We start from the raw sequence: 8,877 nt of genomic DNA, 5'->3' as shown, positions 1-8,877 counted from the left end.
AATATATGTACTTTATAGGGTCGGAAATAACTTCTACTGTTTCCTGCCGGCACAAAGTTATAATACCCTTCTACCCAATGGATAGCGGATATAAAATGTTGGGATGCAAATTAAGATATATATATATATATATATATATATATATATATATATATATATATGTCGAAGTTTGATCTGCCGTAGCTTGATTGTCCATTTTCAGCGAAGCGCGTTCCGATGCTTTCACAGGCGAATTCTAGAGCACACTGCCCTCTCGATCGTCTCACTGTCTACGCCTGAGCCATCGAACCACACTCGGCGACAGCGGCGACACGCTGTCGCCCCGCATTAACGACTTTTCTTAAAGCTACAAAATGCAGACAACCAATCACAACACACAGAAAGGATGATGCAATATTAACACGCATACACACAACAACGCAGTGTCGATATGCCGACACGCACTCACAACTGCGCAGTAACAATGTGCCAATGTGCACTCACAACTGCGCAGTTGCCAAAATGTCAAAGTGCACCAAAAACTACGCAGCGAGAATGTGCCGAGACGCACGTACAGTTGCGCAGTGACAATGTGACGAATCTGCATTACTTACTCTCCGACATATATATATATATATATATATATATATATATATATATATATATATATATATATATATATATATATATATATATATATATATATATATATTTATATTTAACAAATATTCATGAACGTACGAAATGTTTTCAGTAATTCTACTAACTGAAAGTTCATGGAATTTTCATGTTCTCTAAAATATGGAAGAAGTAAAATAAATAAATGTACATAAATATATAGTTTGTATATAGTCATGAACAAATAAAATAATTTAAATGCTTATTTGAAATAATTAAACGTATTGAAATTACAAATTTATTCATTGTTCATTTTCATTTGTTCATGAATAAACGAAAACTATGCTGCTGTAATAGATATTTCATAAAATTGTAAATATTTACGTTTAGTTCAGTAGTTTTAGTTAGAGGAATTTCAGAATTTTATTTTTCTATTTTATACTGACTTAAATGTTGTCTAAATATGCAACAAGTATAATCAATATTTGCATTTCACATTTCCCATTGTGAATGAAATGAATAGTCGTAATGATGTCGAATTCAATTGAACATCATTTCAATTTGGCGATTGTTATTTCCGATGTTTATGGCTCGCAACAGGGCGAGTTAATATTTAATTGAAAATTTTATGCAGTTTCCAATTAAAGAAAATAATAATCAATGCTTGAAAAGCGGCGCGTAAATTAGCGCAGGTGTTTTCTCGGCTCTTTAGTGTGCTTGTTTTCGACGAGAGGACACAATGAAGAGAATAACGAAACGCCCAAAGTCTGTTGTTGGTTCTGTTTTTTGTTGTTGTTGTTGTTGTTGTTGCATTAACATGCTGGCAGACACGAAGCACAAACACATTTGCACAGTTTGTTGACCAATTTGCGATTGGCAACGCCTTGAAAATACAACAAGCTGCAATGCGTGGACAGGTTTCTGGTTTCTCTTGATCTTAAGATCAAGCGACGCACGCGATAGCCGAAAAAAAAGAAAGAAAGAAGATTGTGGAACGCTGCGCAAACGCAGCTTGAAGGCTGCTCACTAATCATCTGAGTGACAACAACAGGAGCAGCGGAGACAGAACGAGCTGCAACAATAACAACAGCTGAGCTATGAGCTCAGACTGAGAAACCGGCTGCCAGCTAACGGCAGGTGCAACGCACAACAAATTTACAACTCAAACGAAAATTTCTTACCTGATTTAATCTTTTTTTTCTGTGCTGTTGCTTTTGCTTTTGCTGTTGCCTGCACCTTCTGTGTTCCTCATTTTTGGCCCATTGTCGAGTCGAGTCGAGTTGAGCTGTTGTTGCCTTGTTCTTGTCTACGGTTTTATTTCTTCTCTTTTTTTTTTTTGTTGTTTTTGGTTGCCAAGGTTTTCGCCTGGTTGCCGTTGCTGCTGCTGTTCCTGTTGCTGCTGCTCTTACTGTTGTTGTCGCGGCGGCTGTTGCTGCAGTTTCTGGGTTTCATCGGCTGCTGTTCCTTGGCACCATGGCATGTTGCCAGCATGCTTCGCTGCGCTCACACACACACCGCACACACACACAAACACACACTCAAGCTGCGAGCACATGATGATGTTATCACTCAAGGCTGTTGCTGCATGGCTGATTCCATGCGCCTGTTTTCCTTGTATTCGCATTCGCATCTGTGTGCGTCTGCTGCTGCTTCTGCGTGTGTGTTTGTATTTGGGCTTTTGCTTTTGTTTTTGTTTTCTTGGCAACACCAACACCAACACTAACCAACAGCATCGCCAGGCAAGCAGGCATCGAGTTCGGCTGCTTTTAGCCAGAATTTCATGCTGCGTTCCCCTAATGAATGCCCCACGCGAAGCACAGCCAACGCCTGACAGCTGCCTTCGCTGTGATAAAAAGAATAAAAATACACATTCACGCACACACACACACACATACACATGTGAACCAATTGAAAACCCATAAAAATCCTTTGGCTATGGCACAGACTTCGTTTTCGTCTTTGCCTCCTTGTCTCTCTCTCTCTCTCTCTATCTCCGTCGGTGTATTCAGAGCCTGTCTGCGCGACAGCTGCAACTACAGCGCATATCCTAGGCACACACAAAGCGGCGGAAAAAAATGGTTTAAAGCAGACTGAAAGTGAGAGGTGTTTTCTAGCAGGCAGTGCACGACCTGTAGAATATCCTTAAGAAAGGCATTCATAGTTCCAGCAATTAATAGGGAGTAAAATACATTAATTTTTTACAAAAATGTAAAATTCATAATTTCTATAATATGTGATGTAAATTTCAAATTTTCAGATTTCTTTTACCTTATTCAAATAGACAATAATAATAATAATAAATAATTAAAATAAATCAAAAACAGTTTTTTCATTTTTATTATTTATATATTGCAAGATTTAACTAAGTAATTCTATGTGTCAATAACAAATAATAATTTTACTACTAATATTTTTATTTTTTCTTTTCAAAAATTAGCTACCTTATGCTTAATAGTATAACTTCATTTTAAATTATTAATAAGTTGATAAGTTAATCAACTTTATGCTTTATATTCTTACTTACTTTTAATTTATTGAATAATTCGATTTTAAATAAATAAATATCTATTGAATGCAAAATATTATTATTTTATGTTCATAGATTTTACCAAGAAATAGAATATTACTAACACATTTATGTTTCGTTTTCAAATGTACTTAAACATTGTTGTAAAAATTAGTTTTAATATGTTGAAATTTATTTGTTTTTTTAAATATTTTGTAAAATTATTTTTAAATTATTAGAAATTTATTTTAATATTCTAATTTTTTCATTAAATATATTGTAATTAACTTAATTTACTTGATTAGATTTAGCTCAACTTTTCTTCATCGATTCCTATCCGACTTAGCTAAGCCACCCTTGAACGAATCTTCTATAGCTACAGGGTATTTGAGAAGGATGATTTCTTTCTTTTTTTTTCAAAATCCAAGCAGCTGTCGACCACTTGAGCCCATACGGCTATTCGACCAACAGGCTAACAGATTTTCAACGGCAGCGGCAGCCGCAGTTGCTAGTTAATGGACAAGGTGAAAGACAGCTACGAAGCTGCAGGAATAGCAGCAGGAATAGCAGCAGCAATAACAGCAGCAGCAGGACGACTATTGTTAACATTCAGTGAATACATGCGCATATGTATGTGTGTATCTGTGTGTTGTGCATGCATGTGTAGGCGCGTATTTAACAATGCAAATACAATACCACTTGCTGATTGTAGTATTGCAGCTGCAAACAGCAAATCTCCTAGGATATCAATCTTTTGGATTTCAGCTGCAGTCAAATTTTCTAGTACATATCGTCCATCTGCAGCCATATGAAATCTGTCTGACATGCATTGTATGAAAATTCCAGTGATGTTTGACTGGTTTTTCTCATTTCTCTTAGTCCTTGAATTAAAGAAAAATTCTGATGAGTTCAACTGGCGTTGAAAGGTGATTTTCATTCACAAATCACCTGAAGATTGAACCGGTTTTTGGAATTTTGGAAACAAAAGAGTTTATGGCTTTTTAAGAGTTGAAATAGGCTCGAGGCGATTGTCATTTAAGAAAGGCAGTAAATGACAAAAAAAAGGGAAACTCTAAATACAAAATATGTCAATTTACATATGTGCTCTTAGCATTCAATTATATAATATAATATAAAATATAACATATATGACATACCAATGAATTCTTTTATCAAAGAATACTACAAAAAATGATGAATACAATGTGATGAGTGAATTTATATATAACATATTCATATTTAAATACATATTTAATGTACAGATACATCTTCTATTCAAATTGTTTATTTTAAAGATGATAACACAACTTTTTTAACCGAATTGAATGTAAATTTTTTTAGCTTTAAAACTACCATATACAATTTAAATCGATTATATTAGGTCTTAGGTAGTAAAATAGGAATGTAATTTCATTAAACTTATACAATTTAACTCTTAATGTTGTTTAAATATTTTGATAAAAATTGTACAGCCATAGTTTGTAGATAATGTTGATGGTTCAAAAATGAGATTAATTCCGCGGAATTTTCAACAACTTGCTTAAATCATTCAGCATTCAGTTAGCTGACATTTAAATTGGAAACAAGTAAAAACTGTTGTGAGTGCAGAAAGCTGTTGTATTGTTTGAGATGTTCTGTCCTTGCTTGTGCAATAGGCTTTTGCAGTTGCACGTAATTGACCAACTGGCCCCGGTCTCGATCCCGGTCTCTGCCAAATGCGCTGTTGAGCTATTTGCGAATTTACAGCTCGCCGTTTAAATCACGTGGCATGCGACAGCTGCATGCAGCTGGGCCGAAAAAACTTCATTCGCATTCGAAAGAGTTAATAACAAGCTGTAAACAACGGCGTTGCCATTTGGCCCCAGCTCCTTTATGTCCTGTCCTCTTCTGTTCTGCTCTTCCCCCCACAACTTCCTCTCGCAAAAAAAAACAAAAAAATATAAAAAAAGAACTTGAAATGAAATTGTCGACGAAATATTGAAAACGTTGCACATAGCAGGCAAGAATCTCGATCGTTGCTGTTGCTGTTGTTGTTCTAGGCGGGGGACACAACCGAATCCAGCACAGATGTCGCTCAGATTACGAACTTAATTGCCCCAGTACAGGATATGAAACCGTTGCACATGCAACAACAACAACAACAATAACAGCAACAACAAAAACCATTTCGAAAAAGCAGAAAAATAAGAGAAATAAAATGGGACTAGTGTAAAATTTTGTTGGTTGCGCCTGCAGCCGATGCCGAAAGCAGCAGAAAACGTGGAAAAAATGCAACAATAACAAAAAAAAATGTAGAAAAATGTGGAGCGAGGGAAATGTGGGCAGAGGGAGAAGGAAAAGGCTGGAAAATGCGAATGCGAACATATCTGGTGGCCCTGTGAAATGTCCAAATCGGATTTCGGCGAGAGGCAACGCTTTAGGAAAAATGTACACCGAAGCGGCTTCTGCATTTTTTATGGACGAACGGGCTAAAAGCATTCCCCCCACAAAATATTATGGCAATTGATATGTGTAGAAAAATAACTACACTTTTTACTCTCTATCTCTCTTTTTCTCTCAGTTGTTGTTGTTGTTTACTGCAAATGGAAATTTTATGGATATTAAAAGTTGCCTATCAAATAACTGCCTGCAGGCAAATGTAATCAATATTCAGCTTTTATTTACACACGAGCTGGAAATTTTTCAAATGATTTGTAAAAGTCCTAAATATGTATATAAAAATTGTGATATCGATTTTAATAGCAACAAATAAAAAAAATAGTGCACACAGAGTGCTAATAGCTTACATGCGCTTGACAGAGTGCACGAATCAAAATTCGAGTCGAGCGAAAAGCTGATCGAATTGAATTGAATTTTCTATTTTAGAAACATGAATATATTTCTTTTTTTTTAGTATTGCTAAATCGGATTTTAGTAGTAATTAAAAATAGTTTTACAAATAAAAGTGAAAACTAAAGAACTACAAAATAAATAATAATGTCATAAAACTACATATTATACAAATAACAAACATAAATTTCGGAATATTTCGACTAAATTTCAGAATTTGTGCTGTCGCTTAAAGTCTCGCAGTTTTACAATTTCACTGCAAGAATTTATTCAGAATGTCTTTATTTAATAATTGATTAGATTACAATCGTTTGTTTTGAAATATAATTTTAGTGCTACGCTTGTTATGAATAAATTCTGAGATGTAAGTGAATAAGTAATAATAAGTGAAATACAAAAAAAGTTAACGAAACGACTGTTGATCCTGATCAAGAATATATACTTTGTAGGGTTAGAGATGCCGTCTTCTCTCCTTTGGATCTTAAATAAATTTTAAAACTTTTGCAGTATTATTTGAATTTCAGAATCAATATAAATTGATTAGATTAGAGTTGTTTGTTATGCAATTGTTTTGTTCGTGCTGCTCTATCTACAATTCAATTCCGATACGTGTTGAGTTTACGGCAATCATAAATACTAAATATAATGGTACACACAGTGGAATAATTTATGAGAAAAATACAAAATTAAGGAATTGACATCAAATGATTTACGTTATATTGAATTTCTATTTATAGAAAGTGCAGAGGGAGAATGAATTGTCAAAACTGAAATACAGAGTAGAGTATTTGTATCAATTTGCATAAAGCGGTAGAGCTTATTACACGAATGTATACGCCCAATCGATTACCTTTTGAACGCAGTTCAATTTCTTTGTTACGGGTTATGCCTTAAGCCTATGTGAGCTGAAGCCGCTGCTTACAAGTACTTGTTGTAGTTGTTTTGCATTTGTTTTCAATCTGGAATAGCCTTAAACGTGTGCACTGTAAATCTTGGCAATTTAAATCAACCTAAACGTTTGTCATTTTGACTAATGGCTTATCAAACAAAGAAAAACAAAAGGAAAAGCAAAGGCCAAGGCGATGGAGATGGAGATAGCGATGTCGAAAGAAAACTCCTTTGGGGCTTTGGCTGCTTTGGCAACTTCAAATGTTTGACAAAATTTATTGTATCGTAAATTTCCAAATAACAGAAGACTCTAAACATAAAAAATGAAAATAAAAAGAGGGAAATATACCAAAAATATAAAAGAGGAGAGCAAAAACTTCACACAGCTCGAACAAAACTCGCAGCTCGTAAATTTCTTCCCCTTACTTGAAATTTATGCAAAACTTTTGTGAGAAATTCGTGATGCTTTTGGTCCTAAGGTGATTTGGCACCGAGACATGCAAAAATGCTATCGAATAGGGGAGAAAGGACAGACAGTACTATACTACACAATATACATATAATGAGCAGGACATGCACAAGTGGCCAATGCTTAAAGCTAAAATGCTATTGAGAGCAGCAGCAGGTTGAGAGAAGGTGTGCACATTATAAATTAACAAGGCGCAACATAAATATTTCAACGTGCAACGACACCAATTCGAAGCTGTCTCACTCTCTTTAACAAGAAAGGGAAGCAACCCAAAAACAACCAAAAATTGCGAAAAGAAGGAAATGAAAACTGTGCGCAATGATGAAGCGTTTAGTGGTGGCCCAAGCTCAAGAACAATAAAAGCCGGAAATGCTTAACAGCAGAAGTAGCAGCAGCAGCAGGAGCAACGACAGCAGCAGCAGCACTAGGATCAGAGGTAGAAGAAGGAGTAGGAGTTAGGAGGAGCGAAAGAAGCAGCAGCCGAGACCCACAAACAACCTAACAATGACAAAGTTTCCGTTTTCTTTGTTGCTTTCGTTATTCGTTTTTTCTTTTCGGGGTAAGCTCAGAACTCCGGCTCAGGTCCTGTCTACGCCCACCTTGTTGTGCATTGTGTCAACTGGCGTACAATAAATGCCAACAGCCAGAACAACAACGAGCACAACAGCAACAACAACAACAACAGCAACAATCGGGACTATAGAAGACACGGCAACAATAAGCAGTCTAGCATATGAAGCTGGCGCTTTTCGCCTTAGAAAAATATGAATCGCGTGTTAAGGCAAAAGGACGAGTAAGAACAAAAGCTCACGGACAACTACAACTTTTGCCATACTTGTCGTTGTGCTTGATGAAATATGTATACCCTGTAAAATAAACAAAAAAGTCTGATATTGTTGCAATACGTAAAATCAATTGAATTCATGACAGTTCAAGTATATACAACTGTCATGTCAATTTATTAAAGACAAATAAAATTTCAATTTTGTTTTATTCAGACAACATTTCAAATAAAACAATTGAATTCAAGACAGAATTGATTCAAATACTCAAGCAACATTTCAAACAAGTCAATGAAATTTATTTAAGAAATATATAGTTAAAATATTTATTAATTCAAACAACATTTCAAGAAAATTGATGAAATTCAATACAGAAACAATAAAGAAAGAAAATTTTCTTTTTGTGATGACATTTTAAGTAAATTCAATAAATTTATTAAATTCAGAAAAAGAAAAGATTTTTTGTATATGAATTTAATACATATATATGTATTAACTACAAACAAATATCTAATAAATCGTGTGCAGAATTGTAATTTATTAAATTTAGAATATTTCTATGCTTTAAATATTTACTAAATACATTTAACCCTTCCACTTACTCACAGGGTATCGTATAGTGAAGGAATTTCTTTACTGCCCCAATATTCTTTGCCGTTGTTTTTTTTTTTGCTGTTTTTCACTTTTGCTGTGCGTGCTATTTGTGTCTTGTGTGTGTGTTTGTGTGGTTGTGTGTGACTCTGTCTGCTTTTGTTGTGATTTATTTATTTTGTTGTTTGCCGCTTTGTTGTCACTTTATGCTTTTA

The sequence above is a fragment of the Drosophila albomicans genome, chromosome 3 (assembly GCF_009650485.2).
Source record: "Drosophila albomicans strain 15112-1751.03 chromosome 3, ASM965048v2, whole genome shotgun sequence".
NCBI classification, from domain to species: Eukaryota; Metazoa; Arthropoda; class Insecta; order Diptera; family Drosophilidae; genus Drosophila; species Drosophila albomicans.
Note: the sequence above shows the minus strand (reverse complement) of the source record.